Here is a 23,132-nt window from a genome sequence, read left to right as displayed (position 1 = left end):
AGTCCTGCTGTTTTCCATTTTACGATGTTTTATAACGTTAATAATATATTATTGGATTTCAATTGATTTTCTACACTTTGCATGATTTGATAACATTAAAGACACTTCCAGTTTGCTGTTAGCAAGGCTATTAACTAAAAATATACCCAGATCAACCTGAAAGTGATATACAAACCAAAAGATGTGCAGATCACAATGAAGAACCACAGAAATGTGCGAAAGCTGAGCAACAGAACTCCTTCAACAAATCACAACTCCTTAAATACTGCACTCAAAAACGCTGAGGTAGAGCTGGGTGTGGTAGTGCATACTGTTAATTTCAGCACTCAAGAGGCAGAGGATTTTTGAGTTTCAGGGCAGTCTGACCTACAGAATGAGTTTTGGGATAGCTAGAGCTACACAGTGAGACCCTGTTTCAAAAGAAAAAGAAAAGAAATAGAAAGGAAAGGAAAGGAAAGGAAAGGAAAGGAAAGGAAAGGAAAGGAAAGGAAAGGAAGCAGAAGAATGCAATCTAGGACATAAAGAAGAAATTCTGCAGCATAGAGAAAAGTGTGGGAAATGGATGAGAAAATGAAGACTGTGGATCAACTTATTGGCAATATGGAGGGAAAAAGCTCAGAAAGGAGACTGAAATTTTGAAAGAAATAAAAAAGAACTGTTGAAATTTAAAAGTTAAGGGATGAAATAGAAAATACTTGACCGGGTGAAACAAAAACAAAAACAAAAAACAAAAAACAACAACAACAACAACAAAAAGGTATTGGGAATGGAGGACAAAGCATAAACAACTATTTACATGTTGTCTAAGAACTTGTGTATCCAATCAATAGACCGAAGTAAGACTATGCAGGATAAAAGGAGGTGAGGTAAAAACTAAACTTAAGTTGTATCCACTGGAGCAATAGTGGTCTGATAGTTATAGTGGTAACAATCAGCGTTATGATTGCATGTGAGACCTGTTGCACAGAAAGTTTTATACCTTGCACTATAAACCTGGAAGAAAAGCTCATAACTGGGGAAAACATAGACTCTAGTATAGGCTAGGATCCACAAATAAGGGAGAATATACGAGCTTGCTTGCCTGCTTGCCTGCTTGCTTCATTTCTGAGTTTTGAATGACTTCAATTATTACTATACATTCTAAGCCTATCGGGTTTTTTTTAAATTTCTAATGGAATAATATGCCATTTTGTATTGCTATGGTAGACCACATTTTTATTATCTATGCATTTGTTGATGGGTATCTAAGTTGGTTCCGTTTCCTTACTATTATAGATAGAGCAGTAATAAGCAAGATTGTGCAACTAGTGCTTTGGTAGGATATGCCCCGAAGTGAAGTAAATGAGTCATAGGGTAGTTCTCTGCTGTTTTGAGGAACCTCTAAACTGATTTCCATGATTTAGATCATTTCCACCCACACAAGCAGCAAATGAGAATGCACTTTTCCCTGTATCCTCTCCAAAATTTGTTTTCATATTCTTTGATGATAGCCATTCTTCCCATAAGGTAATTTTTCAAAGTCATTTTATTTTTCATTTCCAGTATGATTACAAAAGTCAAACACTGTTTAAAATAATTATTAGTTATTTGCATTTTTTCTTTTGGAAGCCATCTGCTTAATGCATTATCCAATTTGTTGATTAGCACTTTTATTTCCTCACTATCTAATTTCTTCCATTCCTTATAAATTCTGTACATTAGCCTCAGAAGTATACCAGAAATACCTGGTAAGGATTTTCTCCCATTCTGTCTACTCTTGTGATCGGTTCCTTTGTTGTGCATACACATTCTAACTTTTATGTAATCCCATCTGTTGATATTAGGAGCTAGTCTGCCTGGCTGCATATCTGCTCTAGAACATAATGGGGATCCCCCCTCTGTATTTTCCCAGGGTAGGAAACATCAGAATTTGGGACAATTGCTGCTGTTCCTAGTTCCCTGTGTACCTAGGTGCTGTTGGTGTAATGCTGGGAATCAGAATGAGGAGTCCCTGAACTATGCTTCCCCTCAGGGTGCCCAAGCGACAGGTAGAAAGGGGAAAGCAGAGGCAAGGATGAGGGTGAAACCTGGTTTGATTCCAAATGAGTGCCAAGAGTGAGAAGCTGGAAGAGGGAAGACCTTCTCTGGGAGATTTAGACAGAGTTATTTACGATGAAGACCCCTTCTCCCCCAGCCGAGTGATCCTTGATGAAGAGACAGTCCTTGCTTATTCACTTGCTTTTTTGATGGCAAATGTGAATGCATATGCCTTACTCAGGGTGAATCAGGAATTAAATATCTTTTGCAGGAAGGAATGCCCAGGAAGAAAAACCCATCAGTTGAACCCTTGGAGCCTATCTAGATACCTCAGTAGCATAGAGAACTCCAGGTTTTTATGCTACATGACTGATTGCCATGGTTCTCACTGGGGTGCTGTAGTTATGTGTTCCAGAGCTGGTAGAGGTAGACAGGGTGTGGCTCCACTCCTATCATTCTCAATTCTGATATTCACAGGGTTTGTGCTCATTCGGCCTTACCAGATTTTCTGTCTGGTTTTATGGCCTCACACTAGTCCTGTGCTATTGGAGTTCTGTTCAGAAAGTTCTTGCCTACTCCAGTGTCTAAAAGAGTAATTTCTATATTTACATCTATTAGTTCCAGTATTTCAGGTTTTAAACCAAATTTCATCCCCTTCAAGTTAATTTTTTGGACAAGGTACAAAATGCAGATTTAATTTCATCTTTTGCAAATAGAAATCTAGTTTGCCAGCATTACTTGTTGAAAAGAATTTTTCTACCGTATGTTTTTGCCTACTTTATCAAAAATTAGTTTCTAAATCAAGAAACCTTTCAAATTCCTAATCCTAGTTTCCTAAATCTCAGAATCCTGTCCTTCAAAAAAGCGCCAAGGTAGTTTCCCTCCTCTAGAAGCTGACAACCCTAATGCAATAGGCCCTGAGAAAAGCAATTTAGTTCAAGTATGAGACAAAGACCAAAATAGTGATCATGAATATGTTCAAAGACCTTAACATGGGTATTCATAAATATCTCAATGGAGAGCATTAAATGAAAACAATTAAATGAAATAATGGAAACAATTCAAGCTGTGAAAGTAGAATTTAACAACAACAGCAATAAAAACAAAATAGAATCACAAAAGAAAAGGCAAAATGAAATAAAACTGGACATGAAAAACTTAAGATTTCAAACAAAAACCTCAGAGGCAATCCTCACCAAGAGATTATATGGTACAAGAAAGAATTTCATACCTTAAAAACAAGGTAGAAAACATGGATAGCTCTGGAAAAGAAAATGTTCACTCTAAAACTGTCTAGGCATTTCAGGAAATCTGGGAAACTATGAAACAACTAAATCTATGAATAATGGGGTATAGAGGAAGGAGAAGAAAATTAGGTCATAGGTACAGATTTATAATGAAATCATAGAAGAAAAAATTTACAATCTAAAGAATGAGTTGCCTAACTAGGTGCAAGAAGCATACAGAATACCACCAAATAATTAGGACCAAAAAAGAAATTTTCTGGAACCCATAATAATCAAAACATTACATTTATAGAACAAAGAAATTATATGACCAAGTTACCTAAAAGCAGACCCATTAGACTACCAGCTGACTTTTTAATGGAGCCTCTGAAAGCCAGAAGGGCCTGAACAAGTTCCAAGAGACCATAGATAACAGCCCAGACTGTTATACCCAGCAAAACTATAAATCACAATCCACAGAGAAAGATAAACATTACACAACAAAACCAAATTTCAACAATTTCTGTCTATCTATCCCATTCTACAGAAGGCTCCAAAGAGAAACTGAAGGAGTGTATCCATACCAAAGAGGTTACAAGATATAAATAATCTAAAAACAGTAAATCAAAGTGTATGAGATACCCATATCACCACAACAAAATAATAGGAATCAATAGCACTACTCCTAAATGACTCTCAATATTAATGGTCTCAATTCCCAAATAAAAAGACACAGACTAACATACTGGATTAGAAAATTAGATTCATCTTTCTGTTGCCTCCAAGAAATCCATCAAGGATAGACATTACTTTACGGTAATGATTCTCAACCTTCCAAATGCTGTGACACCTTAATACATTTCCTCATGTTATCATGATCCCTAATCATACTATTTCATATCTGAAAATTTGCTACTGCTATGAATTGTAATGTAAACATCTGTGTTTTCTAATGGTCCTAGGCAACCCCTATGGATGGTTCTTTCTAGGGTAAAGGGGTGAAACAGTTCTTCCAAGCAAATGATACCAAGAAGCAAGCAGATGTAGCCACTTCTATATCTAACAAAACAAACTTCAAACCAAAACCAGTCAGAATAGAAAGGGGATAACACTACAAAGTTATTAAAAGAAAAGTTAATAATAAACTGAAATATAAATGGCTTCAATTCACCAATTAAAAAAATTCAAACTGGAGAGCTGGATTTAAAAAGTAGTTTCTTCTACATGTTGTCTTCAAGAAATATACCTCACTGGTAAAGATACCCACTGGCCCAGGACCATGGAGTAGCATAGAATTTATAAAGCAAATAGAAGCTAAAAACCACCTGACATAGCTATTTTGAATGAAATTCAATAAACCCCAAATTAAAACTATGCAGAAGTGAAATGATTAATGAAACAGTTCATTGAAAATATATAATAATTATAAATATGTACTAAATGTTGGGATTCTCAAGTTCATAAAAAAACTCCAATGAACTTAAAAAGTTGAGAAAGTTCTGGCTACAAATAAAAAACAACTATAGACCAATTTCCCTCATGAACATAGGTGCAAAAATTCAATTAAAACTTTTGCAAACCAAATTCAAATTGTTAAGATTACATACCATAGACAAGCTGATTTTATTCTTGGAATGCAAGGATGATTCACCACACCAAAATTGATAAATGCAATATAGTATATAAAAGGTCTTAGAGAAATCACAGAATCATACCAAGAACAGATCTCAACATTGTAAAGGTTTTGCTTAACAAATCGTGTAGCCAACATTATCCTAAAGGGGAAAATCTGGACGTGTTTCCTTTAAAACCTAGAATGAGCCAAGAGTGCCAATGCTCTCTGCTCACATTGGACGAGTCCTCAAAGCCACAATGATAGCAATATGACAAAAGTAAAGAAATGAAAGGGATGCAAATCAAAAGTCAAATTATCCCTATTTGCACACCATGTAATTCTATACTTAAAAGATTCCAGCAGAAAACTCTTAGGTCTGATAAATTCTTTCAGCAAAATATTATAATACAAAATCAGTTGCCTTTCTATGTACCCACAACAAACTTTCCATATTTATTCTATGGGGCCAGCATAATATCAAAATCAAAACCTAACATTAACAGACAAATTGAGACTTTTTTCACAAATGTTGATGCAAAACTTCTTCTTTTTTTTTTTTCTTTTTTTCGGAGCTGGGGATCAAACCCAGGGCCTTGCGCTTGCTAGGCAAGCACTCTACCACTGAGCTAAATCCCCAACCCCGATGCAAAAATTCTTTTTTTTTCAAGGTCTCATTATTTATTTGTTACTCTTTAAAGACTTATTTTTGACTGGACTCAGATTTAGAAGTAGAAGCTCTCAGCGAGGACAGCCTACGTCTCTTGGCAATCTGTTCCTGGCGCTTTTCTTTGGCTTCCTTCATTCTCTTGGCCAAAAGTTTAGCGTATTCTGCAGCCTCCTCCTTGTTTTTCTTAGTGCGTTGCTTCTTCAGAGCAATAGGTCGGCGTCTGTGTTGCAGGACATGGGGAGTAACAAGACGCTGAATCTTGGGCACTTTGGTTCTGGGCTTCTTACCTTCTTTGTTTAAGGGCTTTCTGACATCATCTTCTTTGTAGAGATTAAAAAGCTTTCGGATTCTACTAGCTCTTTTAGGTCCCAACCGACGAGGCACAGTAGTATCTGTCAGTCCCGGAATATCCTTCTCTCCTTTTTTTACAATAACCAAGTTGAGAACACTCAGGTTGGCATCCACAATGCATCCGCGAACAGACTTGCGCTTCCTCTCTCCAGTTCTCCTTGGTCTTTAACAAGAATGCGCCTTACTCAACAGCAGGCACACTCTGCCATGGGTCAAAATGCCTTGCTTCATGGGAAAACCTTGTTTGTCATTCTCACCGCTGATCCGGACCACATAACCCTTTCACTCTTCACCAAGAGCAGCAGCAGCTACTTCTGTGGCCATACGCTTCTTATAGAACGTACGAAGCTTGCGTTCGTCATCCACTTGTATGAGTTTCTGACAGCCAGTGGCAGGGAACGAGATACTCAGCTTCATCTTGACATAGCCGACCACCTAGGAGGCGTCACGAAAAAGAGGCCCGACTTCCGATGCAAAAATTCTTAACAAATTGTTTTAATATGGACTCCAATCATACACATAAAGGAAAAGTTGCAACAGTACTCTGGGAATGCACAATTAATTTCATATTTACTTTAGAAAATTTTCTCCTAGCGTAAAAAATGCCTGAGATAAATAAACTTACACTCATGAAAGATATGATTTAGCCCAGGGTTTCAGAGGTCCAGTCCATCATAACTTGATCCTTGGTGCTTTGAGCATATGGTAGAACAGTGCACAGTGGTGGCAGCATGTGTTAAAAGAGGCCTGCCTTACCTCATGGTGTCAGAAAGCAAAGGGCCATAGAGCCAATACTTCCTTAAGGGGTGTCCTTGTGACCTAACTCTGTTATACTAGGTTGTACCTTCTAAAGGCTTCACTATCTCCCAGTTGCATCCACATATTGATGACCGTATCACATGAAACTTTGAGAACCCCTCACCCAAACAATGGTAATACTAAGAAAATCAATTCATATAAAAAGTAAAAATATCGTGTTCAGGTGAAGCAAAGACTCACTTTTAATAGATGCAACGTTTATCTTGATTTTATTAAGCATACTTGCAATCAAATAGACTCCTTTAATTTAATAATTAAGAATAATCTCATAATTAAAGTAATTGAATTATTTAGATGCCTTACTTTTAAAATATCAAAAGTAAAACCTGGTGTGGGGAGTGTGGGAGGAGAGGGACTGTAAGGAGAAACAGCCAAGTGAAGGACTGTATTCAGATTGCTCTGCATCAAACATTTCTCAATGAACCAAATATCTTGGAAATATTTTAGTATATTCATATTTAAATAGATCAATCATTTCTTTTAATGACAAGATCAAACCCAAGTAAATATGCCATGAGTTTCATCTTCATTACTCAGAGATTCAGATTACTTTCAGTCATATATGAATACCAATATCTGCAAAGAACATCTTTATATGACTTTAGTGATGTACGAAAACAGACACAGGTACATCTCTGAGAGAGATCGGCGGGTTACCAGAATCTGTGTACACCCCAACAATGTGTTTGAAAGACCCCCTCCTCTCTTCCTCTTCCTCCCCTCCCCTTTGGGTTTGTTGTTGTTGCTGTTGTTGCTGTTGTTGTTGCTGTTGTTGTTGCTGTTGTTGTTGTTTTGAGAAAGGGTTTCCTGGGACTCACTCTACAGATAAGTTTGATCTGGTACTCACAGATCTGCATTCCTCTGCCTCCTGGGGCTGCTGGGATCACCACTTTGTTGAGAACTTGATTTTTGAAGTTCACATTCATGCTCTATATTATTTTATGTTTTGGTCTTTGTCAGTTGAATATATTAAATCATTCTCTGGTTTAAATTTATATTTCTTTTGTTAAAAGTGAATACTCATCTTTATTGCATCTTATCTTTATAAATATTTTTTTCTTGTGAACTGTTTATTTATATACTCCCCCACTTATATTTGGAATAGATAATACATTTTTTTTGGATCAGAAGTCAAAAGTTCCAAGTAAGAATAAAACAATTTATAAAAAGTGATTCAATTCAAATTTCTCTACCACTCCATCTTCCCACTGCCCAGTACCCTTTCTCACAATTAGCCAAGTCTATTACTTTTCCACATTTGTTTCCAAAGAAAGTGAGGCATAAGCACGAAAATATTTTCATGCGTTTATGCCTGTATGTGTTTCCTTTTGTTTCCCCTCAACTGGTAGCTCAGTACATACATTCTTCATTTTTTTGTTTTGTCTGTTTTGTTTTCAAATAAAGTATTTCTGAAGACTTTTGAAGCTTTCCCCAATTCCACCTGACCAAGTGTAAGCCAGTAACAAGCACCATAATTCTCACTGATTAAATACAGCCGGGGAGGCTCCAGCTCAGAGTAGGAAGAAACAAGGAGAAAGAGGTCTGTTTCTAGGACTTGTTGTTCACAAGCCTCTGCCCCGAAGCTATTTCTTCCCACAAGAAACCTCAAGGCGGATAAACATCCCCTCCCAGGGTGCTGAGAAAAGCAAACAGCAGATGTGCAGCCATGGTCTGAACACATCCAGAGCGGGTACTGCACAGACCTTGGGGAATTAGGCTGCCGTAAGATGAAGGATGGTCCACACAGAGGCCACATGAGTGTAATTCACAATTGGCACAGCGAGGCAGACAGCAAAGCAGAAACGGAGCTCTGGCCCTATGAGCTGCTGGCCCTCTTTCTGGGTACAAGTTGATGCCATGTCAAGAATGAAAAGGCCAAACAAGCCAGGCACATGTTGAGGTGGTGGGACACGGAAAACCAAAGGAAGCAAACGACCCTAAAGCAGAGGCCTGGAGACAGACACTGAGGGTGGGGCTGAGTCCCACAAGAGCACACTAACAGACATGGCCTCTGGGCACTGTGACTAACCAGGAAAGATGAGTGATTAAACAAGATCCTACCTGTACTCTGCATATTGTAATTAGCTTTGTGCATGTTTAAATTAATTAAGAGATAGATTTATATGTGCCTTGCTCATAGCATCATTGCTTCTGTTTGACTCAAGCCCCTCCCCCTTTCTTTTGGTCAATATCTGTAATCAAGGAACCTCATAGTTGCTGAAGAATGGAAATTTCTAAACACCCAACTGGTTGTCCAGATGTGGTCACAGTAGGAATAGGTTTACCTTAGCTCCTGCACTTCTATTCTTCACCCAAGGAGCAACATTAAGTCCCTCTGAGATTCCAAACAAAGAAGCCTGGGACAAGTGGTATAGCACTAGACCCTAGTCTTAGAAATTCAGTCTAGTGTGGAAAAGAGAAATAACTGAACAAGCGCTTCATTCCAGTACAAAATGTTGCAATGAAAATAATAACCGTGTACCTTAGCAGTACATGGGAAGTTCTCAGTAAAAGATTCCCCAAGGAAAGGATGTTTGGGCAAGATGGACTCAAAGGGATTTCTAGGGATTATCTAGATCTAGATCATCTAGATAATCTAGGGATCATCTTGGTAGAGAGGTGAAGGCAAGCATTTCTGGCTCTGGGACCACTGTGCATATAGATACAGTCAAATGGAAAAAAAGACTCAGAAGTTTATTGCTACTGAGGCAAGGCAGCAAAGAGGAGCGAGAAAAGATATGGGCAATGTCAAAGCTGCTAACACTGAGAAATGCACATTTTACAATCCTCATGAGTTTGACTGAAAGGAACTCACAGAGTATTCATCTAAGAGATCATCGGCGGTCACCAGGATCATCGGGATGAATTGCACAGTTCATCCAAGACCTGAGATAGGATAATGCATGCCCTCACATTTTCACACCAAGACCAGAAAGGAGTACTCCCTCACGCTCTTGCCATTTTCTACTGCTTCTCAGCCAAGGGAGGCAAGGACAAATTTATCACAGTACAAGGGTGTCCTGGCATTTAGGAAGTGGAGCCCAGGGGATCTGCTGTACATTGTGCCATTCATAAGAAATCACACAACACAGCTAGTCAGTTCAAATACCAATGGGGCTGAGTTTAAGAAATCTGCCGTTCAAAGTTAGAACATTTGCCCCACGGAAGGATCGTGTATTACAGCTATACTGTGCAATGGTGCTGTCTTTCTTAAGTCTAATCTTCCCATCATTCACTCTGGCTTCTTTTCCTTTATTATCCTTGACTTTCATTTCAATATCTACCTCAGTAACAAAACACTTTTCCTCAAGCTCTTCTCCTCCTGGTGCTCTTTAGTTTCCATAACACTGCCTGCTTTCTCACACTCACCCTCATACTTGTAAATTTATCTTTACTACAAAGTAAACACGGTGGCCAGGTTTTGTGTATCCAGAACTCAGATTCCCATCATCCTTGAGTCAGTGTCCTGCTCCAACTTGCACTCCTACATGGTGGAAAGTTGCTTCCAATTTTTTAGTTGGTAGCTAAAAATCTTCCTTGAAAGTCCCATTACATGCGAGCCTGTTCAAATTTAGTGTATTCATGATGATTATTTTGAACCGTCATTTGATTGAATCAGTAAACAGCTACAGCTTTAATGAGGTACTTTTTTTAATGTGTGTATTAGGGCTTTTGAGGAAGATTAACTGAGAGGATAGACCATTTTTTGGATTTGAACGGCACCATTACATATGGTAGACTCCTAGAATGAATAAAAGGAAAGTAAAAGAATGAACTAGCATAGCACAGAATCCCACTGTCTCTATGGATCCTATGCAATGTGAGCCAGCAGCCTTGAGCATGTACCACCACAGAGATTCCTTATGACTCCTGCCATGATGGACTGTATCCCATCAAACTACTAGCCAAATTAAAACCTCCCCTAAAGTTGATTGTGTTAGCTATTTAGTCATAGCAATAGGACAAGTAACTAACACAGTGTTTAATGACAGGCTGTTGTTTTGAGACAGAGTCTCTTTAAGTAGCTGAGTCTGGCATTCAAATCTTGTTACCCTTCCTGAGCCTCCAGAGTGCTGGGCTTACAGACACATGGCACCACATCTGGCTTAACTATTCTTGTTTACACTCAGGTGACAATGACCGTTACTTTCAATGCCCTTCTTTCTTTTTAACATTGCTCCATTTTATAGTAGCCACATCTCACACACCAGGGAGCTCTTGGTACCCACGACTTATTCTTTTCTTCCTGTCAGTCCAAGCCCATATTTCTCAAATGAGTTGGACAGTCAGAGAACCTTCCCTGGGATGTGAGATTAAATGATGCATAGGGTTTAGCACTCCCACTGGTCACTGTAACAAACACAACTTGGGATATGTTGGCTTTTATATATTCTTAACATATGGAAGGAGGAAAAGCTGGAAAAGCTAGCTTTTTAAAATAGGATTGTGGAAGAGATAAGAAAATTATATTTAATGGATTTTAATACACACCAGAATGAAGCTAGACTCTTTGTGATGGTTTGTATATGCTTGGCCCAGGGAATGGCACTATGGGCTTTAAGATCCTCATCCTAGCTGCCTGGAAGTCAATATTCTGCTAGCAACCTTCAGATGAAGATGTAGAACTCTCAGCTCCTCCTGCACCATGTCTGCCTGGATGCTGCCATGTTCCTGCCTTGATGATAATGGACTGAACCTCTGAACATGTAAGCCAGTCCCAATTAAATGTTGGCCTTATAAGAGTAGCCCTGGTCATGGTGTCTGTTTACAGCAGTAGAACCCTAACTAAGACAGAAGTGGGTACCAGGAGTAGGGTATTGCTGTGATAGGCCTGACCATGCTTTTCTTTGGAAGGATGTGGATTTGGGGACTTTATATTTGGAAAGCCATGGGATGCTTTAAATGGGGCTTAATGAGCTATCCTAGTAGGAACATGGAAACTTTGTTGGTGAGAGTTCCACATCTTCATGTGAAGCTGCTAGCAGGATACTGTCTTCTAGGCAGCTAAAATGAAGGTCTTAAAGCCCAAAGCCACAGTGACACACCTGCTCCAACAGGGCTACACCTTTTAATAGTGCCATTTCCTGGGCCAAGCATATACAAACTACCACACCATTCTTTACTCTGTGCACAAAAGTTAACTCAAATGAATCAGAGCACTGAATCTAAATGCAAAGGTGGTTTCTAAAAATCCTTAAGACAAAATTATTGCAATAAATTTCTGAGACCTTGGAGTAGAAAACATTTTCTTGAATATCGTGACAAGAGCACAAACAACGAAAGAATAAGAGATTAAATGGATTGAATTGTGTTTAAAGACTTCTATGCTTAAAGGACATCCAAAAGTTAAAACACAACCCAGAGATTGTAACAAAATATTTGTAAATCATGTATCTGACAAGGGAGCTGCATCCAGAATATATCTATTACTCTTATATCTTGACAATAAAAAACAACCTGACTGAAAAATTTCTAAAGGCTCTGACTAAAAAACTTTGCTGGCTATAACATGCTATGAAAACTGATTGTTTATCAAAGTTAAGAGGCAGAGTAATGAGGCCTCTGATGGTTAGTCCAAATTGTCACTTTGATGGGTTCTAGAATCATCCATGAGAGAAGCCTTTGAGCATGCCTGTGAGGAGCTGGTTAGCTTCTGAGAATGCTTGTGATATCTGTATTAGGTTAGTCAAGGTGAGAAGACTCCTGAACATTCCATGGACTGGAGCCCCAAACTGAATTAAAAGGGGAAAAACAGATGAACAGAAGCACTTATCACTCTCTGCTTCCTGACTGTAGATGCTAATGGACTTGGCTGACCCAATTTGCTACAGCCATGACTGCCCCACCATGGTGGACTATGAACTAGAATGAACCCTGTCCTCCTTATGTGACTTTTGTCAGATGTTAAGTTACAACAGCAGTTATATTTGACAACCAAGTTTAGAAAACTTCCTCCAGGGGTTCTTCATCAGGAAAAGGTGTCTGCAGATACATTTTAATTCATTTGAATTATTTCTGTGATTTGACAGCTGGTCACATGTTTGCCTATCCTATAGATGGTCCACAAAGCTATCTATGATGAGCAATGAAGAAAGCATTTACTGAATGGGTCTTGGGTCAAATCAATATAAAATCAATATAAAGGGACTTAAAGTTTCAAAGACAAAACAATCTGAATAAACACAAAGATTATAAAATAACAACAGCAACAACAACAACAACAACAATAATATACTAACCTCTCATGTCCAGAATATAATAGATAGACTAAGACTAGTAAGTATCTATGCTCTGTCTTTAGCCAAAACTTAACAGATGAGTAAGAATTAGCCCAGAGAAAGAAAATAGGGGGAGGAATCCTGGCCAGAGGGGACAGTATTGTGCCATAAACATATGAATAAAATTTAACAGAGTTTGTGGTCAGGAGTGAAACTCCAAAGGACTTCAGACTTTTCAGAAGAACCACACATAGAGGTTTGCCGTGACATAGAATAATAGTGTTGCCATTAAGATGAAATTGATATTACATGTGAATTAAGAAAGTATGGTCAAAGAAATTAAAAGGGAGTTAGACAATGATTTCAATCATTTTTCCCAGGAAATGATAAAAATCAGAACAAAGCTGGAACCATGGATCTAAAGACCATGAGCCTGATGCAAGACTCTGAGGCGATTTACTGCAGCAGGGCTGTCTTAAATAACCATGGGCTTGGACAATGCAACAAGCATAAAAAGGAGGGATTTTCCCAGTTAAGACTATCCCTCTCCAGTAATTACTATAGGGGCATTTTAATTGAGATAACTCTTGTACAACAAAACACATCTTTCCTCCCTGTAGATAATGCTATTCATTTTCACTAGTGTTAGAACACACAGCACTATTCTTTCCCCTTCATCCCCAAATCTTCATTACAGCCTTCTTGCAATCACCATCTCTTCCTACCTCACTACCTCAGCCTTTGGCATTCGCTCTCTGTCCCTGTAGCTTTATTGCTTTGAATGTTGTAGAAATGGAACCATACAGTGTTTATTTGCTTGTGTCCTCTTGAACGTGCCCACTTTCATCAGCAAAATGGATTTAACATACAGCCAGGATTATCGCATGCTTTGCCCGGTCCTTTGTTGTGTGTTAGGTTTTGGAAAGGGGATGGCGAAGGTTCAAGAGGGCACTGAGAATGGATTATTGGGGAACAAGGAGTTTAATAGAAGAGTTATTAAGCCATGGACAGACAGACAGAGAGGCAACAGTAAGGCGGGACCTAGAGAGAAAGAAACTTGAGCACTTGGGGCAGAGGAGTGAGGCTCTTAGCCAAGCTCCATGAAGATGGGGGAGGTTTCACAGCGAGAGCCTGGAGCCAGGGGCTTGGATTCCCTGGCAGGAGGCAGAGAAGGGGGTGGGGAGCGGGATGTGTCATATGCCAATAATCCCTTTGATGTTAACTCACTTCCCAGGTAAGAAATAATGGCTAGGGGGGATTGTCTATTCACTAGGGACTCACAGACAATGTACCAGCAGGGTGCCTGTCGGAATCTGTGCCGCCAGAGAGAATGCTGCAGCAGGTATGATGGCCTGTACAGGGCTAGACACTTCCCGTTCTTACATTCCTGGAAGCACATCCTTACAGTCAAGTCTTTTGTTTGTGTACTTTTAAAAAAGAGAAAAAAACCTGAAAAATTATTTTACAGGAAAGGGAGGTAAACAGGAAGCAACAGTTGCCGTGTGGCTCATCCAGCCTTAAACAAGGACGAAAATGGGGGTGGGGTGAGGCCTCTTCTCTAGGCCCCCAGTGCAGAGGCTGGCATTTGCTTCCTCCCATCTGGAGGCCGCTATTGAATCCACGTGGTGTATAAACTGAACAAGATTCTGGGTGAGCTAGACAAGGATGCAGAGTAAAGAAGGGCCTGCTTATGGGTGGAATCCAAATCACATGATACGTCCGAAACCCATGAAGCGTTTGGATTGGAATTATTGACAGGAACCGGTGGAAGACAAGAAGACATTTAGTTAGCTTCCAGTGCTTGGTGATTATGAATAAAGTTGCTACCAACACATATACACGTTTTCTCTAAGTAGAAATCTCATTTCTCTGGGTAAATGCTCAAGGAAGACTGGTGCTGCTGAGTAGTACAGTAGGAACATGTATGACTTTATAAAAACAGGCTTTCCAAAGGCTTATAATAGTTTGCAATGTTACAGCAACAACCAGTTAGAACTGGTTGCTCAAGAGCCCCCCCCACCCCCCCTCTCTATTATTAGCACGTTTCTTTTGTTTGTTGTTCCTTGTGAGGTTATTGTTTTTAGCCATTCTCATAATGCCTCGTAGTACTTCCCTATGGTTTTAATTTGCATTCCCAGGATGCTAATTGCGCCCAGTGTCCCATCCTACAGTAATTAGCCATTCATGTTTTCTTTCTTCTTACATATCTTCTCATATTTTTTCAATTGGGTGGCTGGATTTTTTCTTTCTTTCTATCTTCCTCATTACTGAGTTTTCAGAATTGTTTATATGTCCTGGAAACAGGAGCAGTATCAGATATCTTGCTTATCAACACAGATGCATCCTCAGCTATGCATTGTTATGAAGTGGACTTACCCAGGCTTGTGTGGTCAGTCACTGGAAATGACCTCTTGATGTCACCAAGAGGTGACCACTGGTGCCACATGACATAGTATTTTACAGCTAATTCCTTTAGTAAATAGAAGGAGTATATATTGAAAACAATAAATATCCAGCATAAGTTGTTATTGTAGTTATCAAGCATTGTGTACTTCCGCAATTATACAAGCTAAACTTCTCCATGTCTGACATCACAGTGGGTTTTTTCACACCAGCATTACTATAAACTCAAGTGTTTCTAGACAGTGTCATCATAACTATCTTGTCAGGATACTACAGGGCTGTTTCAGCTCATCATAATTTTAAGAAATCTCTGTCACGCATGAGGTTTACCATTGACTGAGATTTCAGTGTGCACACATGGCTGTCTTTTGTCCCTGTAACCTGTTTTTCATCCCGTCACTAGTCTTTGCCAGAGAATCAAAGTGTTTAATGCAGTTGGGGTCATGTTTCCCCCTTTTTCTTTGATGGATTATCGTCCTGAGTCCATATCTTTGTCTAATGTCAAAGACTTTGTCCCAAATTTTGTCCCAGTTGTTTTACAGTTGTAAGTTTTCATTTGTGTTTACACTCTGCCTTAGTTGGTTTTCATACATGATGCTGACAAAGTATCTTTTGACTAAAGCCTGAAAACAGAAGCTTGCATTCTTAGGACAAATGCTTTCCCTATGAACTGACTTAAGAAAAGTCTGCTTCAAACTTCCAGTAAACAGATCAAAAGTGGAAGAAATAACATTTGGCTAGGACTAGAACCTGCAGAAATACTTAAGAAGAATTTTAAAACAGCATATGGTTGGATTTCTTAAACATTTCTTGTTTATCGAAGTAGCCAGTGACTCTAGTTTTACCATTGTAGCTTGTTCTATGATTTCTATTAAAAAAAATCTTAGGATAAAATCTAAAATGAGATGACTCTTTTAATTTTTGGTTTTTAAGTTCTCTAGTTTACGTTAGACTCTAGTGGTAAGTTTATCTTTCAAATGTACCCAAAGTTCTTCCTATAAATTATGGTAGTTAAACTTCTGATATTTCTCATAAAAATATAATGTATTTTATTTTTCTGGTCCCAAATTCTTAGCCCATTAAAAGCATCGCTGAATGAATGTGTTAGGAAAATGGTTGGTGTTGTTATTAAATATCAGTCTGAGCCCATCAGGATAAAACACACCAAACCAACATCATGTGGAGAGATTTAATGGGAGAATGAAGCAAGGGGAAGGGGCAAGAGAAAGAAGAGAAGAGAAGAGAAGAGAAGAGAGGAGAGGAGAGGAGAGGAGAGGAGAGGAGAGGAGAGGAGAAGAGAAGAGAAGAGAAGAGAAGAGAAGAGAAGAGAAGAGAAGAGAGGGAGAGAGGGGAGGGGGAGAGAAGAGGGGAGAGGGAGGAGGAGAGAGGGACAGGGACAGGGACAGGGAGAAGGAGAGGGAGAGGGAGAGAAAGCAGAAGCTGTTTACCTTTTATTTGGAGTATGACATAACTACTCCCAGGTGGAGTTGGGAATTGAACCAAAGGAATACTGGGAATGTATGGCTATTGCCATGGCAACATTGATGAAATGATGTGGCTACTGAAGGCAATTGCTGATACCAACAGTTGGTACTTTGATAAATAACTCTCCCAATTCTGCTAAATAGCAAAACAGATAGGCAAGAGGTTTGCATCCTTTAGCTACAATGACAGCGAGGTGCCTTTGAGGGTTTTCTGGTTTTTGTTGTTGTTATTGTTGTTGTTTATTTGTTTTACAAGATGGAATTTAGCTCTTCTAACAAAATGAGGTAACATTTGAACTTCAGGCATAGTGGTATGCTTTGTATTTAGAGTCATACAATTGTGGCCTTTAAAATGTGCCTGAATTTAATGGTCTAGATATTTACAGAAGCTTTTAACTGGCATTACCACAGTAGAGCTGGACTAAGCACAGGCCATGGTGTAGCTAGTGTTCAAGTCTATAAAGGAGAAAACAACAACAAAACCAAACCAAATCCACAGCAATAAAAACCAGTGCTACAACCTCAAATCAGGCTGATATAGAAAGACGCAGAGGAACCTTATTATTTAAGGCTCTTCTCTGGGAGAAAAATATGGGAAGCTAGAGATATTTTAATTGGTCTTGTGCTGATTAACTTTGGTCAAGTTGGCAAAAATAGAGTCTTCTAGTAACAGGGGACCTCAATTAAGGAATGACCTCCATCAGATTGGCTTCTGGGCATGTGTATGTGACATTTCCTGACAAATGTTTGATCTGTGAAACTCCAATATACTATGGGTTGTGCCAATCAGGCAGGTAATCAGGTGATTGTCTTAAAAGCAAGCTGAGCAACTATGAAGAACATGCCAGTGAACAGCTTTCCTCCATGGGCTCTGCTTCAGTTCCTGAGTTCCTGTCTTCTTGGTGTTCATCAGGGATTTTTTTTTTAATCTTGAATTGCTTCTGGTCAGTGTTTTATCACAGTGAAACAAAACAAAAGAGAGCAAACAAAAACAGAAACTGGTAGTGAGAGTGGAGTGTGCTATAGTAAACCTGATTGTATTTGCCTTTGTGGGGTAGTGTGGGTGAGATCGTGGAGACATTTAGAGCTTTGGACTGGAGAAGCCATTGGGTTCTTAGAGCTTTCTGAGTTGTGGAAACTTAAAAAATAGGAATGTTGAGAAATGAAGAAGAAAGAGGCCTGATTTGTGAAGTTCCGAGGAAAGCAAAGACTATCAGAGTTGCTTGTGTGGTGTTTTGTTTTAATAATCTGTGGATTCTGGAAGAATTTCTGCAAGATTTCTGGAAGAAACTAGCACCCTAAAATTGAAATCTCTGCTTTATCAGAATAATCAATTCTGGATAGCTAGGGCTGAAAAATCATCTATGATTTTAATAGGAGACCAACATCACTAAAGTGAAATCTAGGAAGCATTTCCTCCGGGGCAGCACACAAAAGTCATGGTCCTGCAAAGCCAAGCTAAGGCTGTGTCTAAGGCTGAAAGTTGAACTTGGCAATGTGTTAGAGTTACCCATGTGGTACTGATTTTATAGGCATAAAGGGGTCATTGAGTGTATTGAGGTTTGACACTGTGAGAGGCTTGAAGTGGCCATTGATGAAGGTGCAACTTCAATTGCAGTAGGGTGCCCAGAATTGAAGTGATCATGGAGAGAAGCTGGGGTTTAGTACCAGGAGAGTCCATTGGTAAAAATGCAACGTCAGTTACAGGGAACCCCAACATAGTGGACGTGCTAGAATGATGGGTGATAGCAGAGCAGTAGGCATGTAGAGGAGCCACAGATACTAGACACACTGTATGTGCTTTAAATAGAAGATCCAGAAAACAGAGGCTACTCAAGTCCTTGAAAGCACAAAAGAACACGAAGGAGTTCCAGAGTTGGGTACTGAGCTATTAATATTGTTGGAGTTTGATTTGACTTTGATATAAATGTGGCCCGGTCCTTCCCTCTTGAAATAAGACTGTATATAGTATATTTTCATCTTAGAGGATCACACAGTTGAGGGACTTTGGGCTTTTTAAAGAGACCTTGGATTGTTTGTCTGTTTGAGACAGGATCTCGCTATGGAGCTCTGGTTGTCTTGTCATTGTGAAGAGTAGACTGGGCTTGAGGTCTTGAACTTTAAACTATTCAAATTTTTCAAGGACAGTAATACTTTCGAAGGTGAACTGTATTTTATAATATGGTATTAATGTAAGATCCTTAGGAGAAGATAATGGTATGTATATGTGTCAAGACGAGATAGTTTAGTCAAAAACCTAGAGTTACCTGGGAAGAAGGAAACTCAGTTGAGAAAATGTCTCTATCCAATGGCCTGTAGGCATGTCTGTGTGATATTTTCTTGAGTAGGAAGGCCTAGCCCATTGTGAGTGAAACCTCCTTTCAGCTGGTGGTGTCCTGGATTATATAAGGAAAGCAGGCTGAGCAACCCATGGAGGGCAAGACAGTAGCAGCATTCTTCCATAACTGCTTCAGTTCCTGCCTTGACATTTGTTTAATTTTTAATGTCCTCCCCAAGTTGCTTTTGGTCAGTGTTTGATCACAACAGAAAACAGGCCTTTTTCAGCAATATGCTCAGATTAAGTTAACAAGGAAAGGGAGAAAATCTAACAATAAATCTGTAAACATCCTGGTAAGGAGGGAAATCAAACTTTATCATTTTACCTTGGAGAGGCTCATGTGCATCAGCAATGTCCACAGACAATTAGTCCTTTTTCTCCCTACTTGTTTTTTTTTCTTTCTATTTTGCTTTGTGATACAGGGTTTCACTCTGTATGTAGGCTGGCCTCAAATTCACAATCCTCCTCCCTCATCCACCCATGCTAGAGGTATAAACTAGCATGCCTGGTTCAAGTTGTCCTTCTTCATATAGTACATGAAAAAGGACCTCTGATTTACTAGCTCACATGAGGACTCAAAAATGCTTTGGGTTTGTCCTGATCTTGATTTAGTAGGTGACATTATTAACACTTTAATTCTGGCAAGCAAAGGACTTTGGGAGACAATGTCTTGGTTGATGTGATAAAACACCCTAAGAAAAGGAATTTGAGGAGGAAAGGGTTTGTTTCAGCTTATCGTTCCACCTCACAGTCTATCAATGAGGAACTCAAAAAGGGTTAAAAACCTGGAGGCAGGAGCTGACACAAAGTGCTGCTTACTGGCTTTCTCCCCACCACTTACTCAGTCTAATTTCATATAGCAACCAGTATCTCACAGTGAGCTAGGTCCATGCACATCAATAAGAATATACCATAGCCTTGCCCACAGGCCAATGTAGTGAAGGCATTTTCTTAATTAAGGCTTCCTCTTCCAAAATGACTCTTAACTTGAATCAAGTTGAAATAAGACTAGTCAGCATAGAGATGTAATGAAGATAGAGTATGATTCAATTTTAATATGCAAGGAAGGTAGTCTTTGGAGGTTATCTTTTAAGTCTTGGTTTGGAGAAGCAGTACATTTGGATGATGTTGATGGGTTGATTTTTGAGGGTCTTATTGTAGTTGAAGTTGCTATATTTCCAGCCACCCCAAATTTATTATCTCGAAGAAGTAAACAGATATCATAGAAAGGGCTGTTGAAGTCCAACATAAGGGGAAATTTAAAATTAGGAAGAACTTCCTACATCTCCCTGTAAACTGTAACTGAGGTTCTACCTAGCCCCCCAAGCTCTGGGTATAAGGTAAGGAAGTTGTTATTGTTCCAACTTATAGGATAGGAAAACTACAGAGTTGGCTTCTTCGTGACAAGAGCTGAAGACCCCTGATGAGTCTCAGCCCTACCTAACCAAAACTCCTCACAAACCCGGAAGGGAGGAAAGAACTGACCCCTTCTGCCTTGCCAACACTAATCTCAAAGTGCCTAAGGAAAAGTTGCTGCTCTGGTCAGCATCACATCACTGTAATAATACCCAAGGTAATCAAATCTCTAACAGAGAAAGTCATCCCCACTCTGGTTCCAGAACTTTGCTGAGATAGTTGTTGTTTTGTTTTTCCATTCCAAGGCTGGTTGGTGTCATCATTCTTTGGCTTCCAGAGAAGCAGCACCCTATGGCAGAAGCTCTGCACTGGGCAAAAGTGTTCATCTCCTAAGAAGGAATTGAGAGACAGGAAGGAACAGGACTACAATCCTGCTGTTCCCTTGAAGGACACACCCCTAATAACCAAAAGACCCCCCACACCATGTCCTACATCTTAAAATTTTCTACTACCTCCCAATAGCACCCAAGAGATCAAGCCGTTGACACACTGGCTTTTGAGGTATGTTCTATGTTCAAGATATAACAAGAACCCAAAAGGGAAGTTGAGGCCTCTGCTGTATAACAGCCTCTCTGATCTGCCTGGGACAGGGCGTTTGCTGCTGCTACTTCTGCTGCTGTTGTTGTGTTAAGTCATTGAGTTTAGCTTTTATATTTTCCATTCTATAGTATCTCCTTATCCTGATGGTAGCAAACAGGAACAGCCTGCTTTTGCTTTACATTGATCAACATTTCTTGAGAAGAACTTCGAGAAATACATGTGACAAGTTTAAGAATTAATATGAGTAAGGGTGCAATCAATCACTGATAGAAATAGAAGCCAGCTTGTTGTCCCGGTTTCTTGTAATTCTGTGAAGCAGTGCAAAGCATGTACTTGTACATTATTTAAATGAATCATTCCTATGACAAGAAATTGAATGTGTTGCCAATCCTTGGCTATTCCCCAGGGACTGCTAGGGAGAGCAGCTACTGACCTGACAGCCTTAGGTTGGAATTCAGTCCCTGATAGTTTGTTCTCCCATTCGTAACTCCTATTGCTATACCTCCACACACACACACAGCGAGCTTACTCTGAAGATAAATAACATGTGGAGTCATTGGGAATGAGGGGTATAAAGAAACATAAAGGAGATTTAGTGAGCCATCTCCACACTGCAAACTCCACAAGTTTCAGAACTGAACACCCATTATTTTAAATACGATTGTCTTGGACAGGGGCCAGAGTACCCAAGACTCTTTCTGTAGAGTACCATTAAATGCATGAGAATCAAAAGAAGGTAATTTCCCAGCTATAATCAGACCTTCATTACTAGCCAGCTCTGGGGGGTAATTAGCCTCTTCCTCAGAATTGTTTCCTCTCCTTACATCTTTCACCCCCACCTTACATCTTTCTTATGAATTACCCTCCAGGAAGCACAGCGCATAGCATCCCCTCCCCCAGCACCACAAACCTCTGCATCTCCACATTTCTTTACTGAAGATAACAGCTATGATTTACATCTGTCCTTTTCATGTAGTCCTCCAAGTGCCAACTGTTCAAGGATACCATTCTGCTTCCAGTCATTGCATGCTAATGGATGTAAAAGTGTACGCAGTGTTGGAAATGCTTAGAAAGGAAAGAATATGTCATTTGTTGGAGTGTCGGTGAGGCAGAAGATACAGAGGCACAGTAGAAAAGCTATCCAGCCAGCTGCTCAGAGTGGCTCTTTGGATGCCTCCACCCTAAGGGGGTTCACATGTTCCAAAAGCTACATCTCAGGCAAATGAGGAATAAAAAGTGGATTGGACAGTTTTCCACAGTGTGTAACGCTCAAAGAAAATAACTCATATTAATAAAACTAACATCCACACAAAGTGGGATATAAAATCAACATTCTTGCCCACTATTTTTGTTTTGTAAAAGAGAGTGTCAGTTGTCAGCATACTTTATCTTAAGAAAGTCCTCCCCGGAAAACAAAGGGTAAAATATTGTTCATGCATGGGACTGGAGAAAAGGTTCAGCTGTTCAGATTTTGGATTCATTCAATGACTAGTGGTTTTGTTTGTTTGTTTGTTTGTTTTGTTTTGTTTTTTTAAAAGACAGGAGAGATGACTCAGCAGTTAAAAGCACTTGTAACTTCTGCAAAGGACCTGGGTTCAGTCCCCATAACCCACATGTTGGCTCACAATCACCTGTAGCTCCAATTGCAAGGGGGTATGATGCCCTTTTCTGTCCTCTTGGGGCTCCAGAATGAAATAGTCCACATATATATTCTTGGGCATACACACACATACACTTAAAATAAATGAATATATTTTATTTAACATGGTTAGTGCAGGGTCTCACCAAAGCAACTTCACTAACTTTGGGATCCTTATGGAACAGGCCAGGCACCTACCATTTAACAAGCTCTCCAAGTGAGTCTTATGCCTGCCAAAACCTGAGAGCCACTTGGCTTAATGGGCATGGAACTTGGAAGAAGAGCTACACAGAACATCCATTCACGGAAAAAAACAGTAATACATCCTTCCTCTGCAAGAACACAGACGAAAACAAAGTTCCCTTCCTCAAGCAGCTCCCTTTACTAGGAGAGAAAGTGT

At 39.5% G+C, this 23,132-nt stretch overlaps 1 pseudogene; it reads right to left on the bottom strand.

Annotated features, from left to right (window-relative positions):
• Nucleotides 1-5,515: 5,515 nt before the first annotated feature.
• Rps6-ps4 (ribosomal protein S6, pseudogene 4) lies at nucleotides 5,516-6,333 on the bottom strand (annotated as a pseudogene).
• Between the last annotated feature and the right edge of the window lie 16,799 nt (nucleotides 6,334-23,132).

The sequence above is a fragment of the Rattus norvegicus genome, chromosome 17, assembly GCF_021556685.1.
Source record: "Rattus norvegicus strain SHRSP/BbbUtx chromosome 17, alternate assembly SHRSP_T2T, whole genome shotgun sequence".
Classification (NCBI taxonomy): Eukaryota; Metazoa; Chordata; class Mammalia; order Rodentia; family Muridae; genus Rattus; species Rattus norvegicus.
The sequence above is the reverse complement of the archived record's forward strand: the minus strand, read 5'-3'. Positions and strand labels throughout refer to the sequence as shown.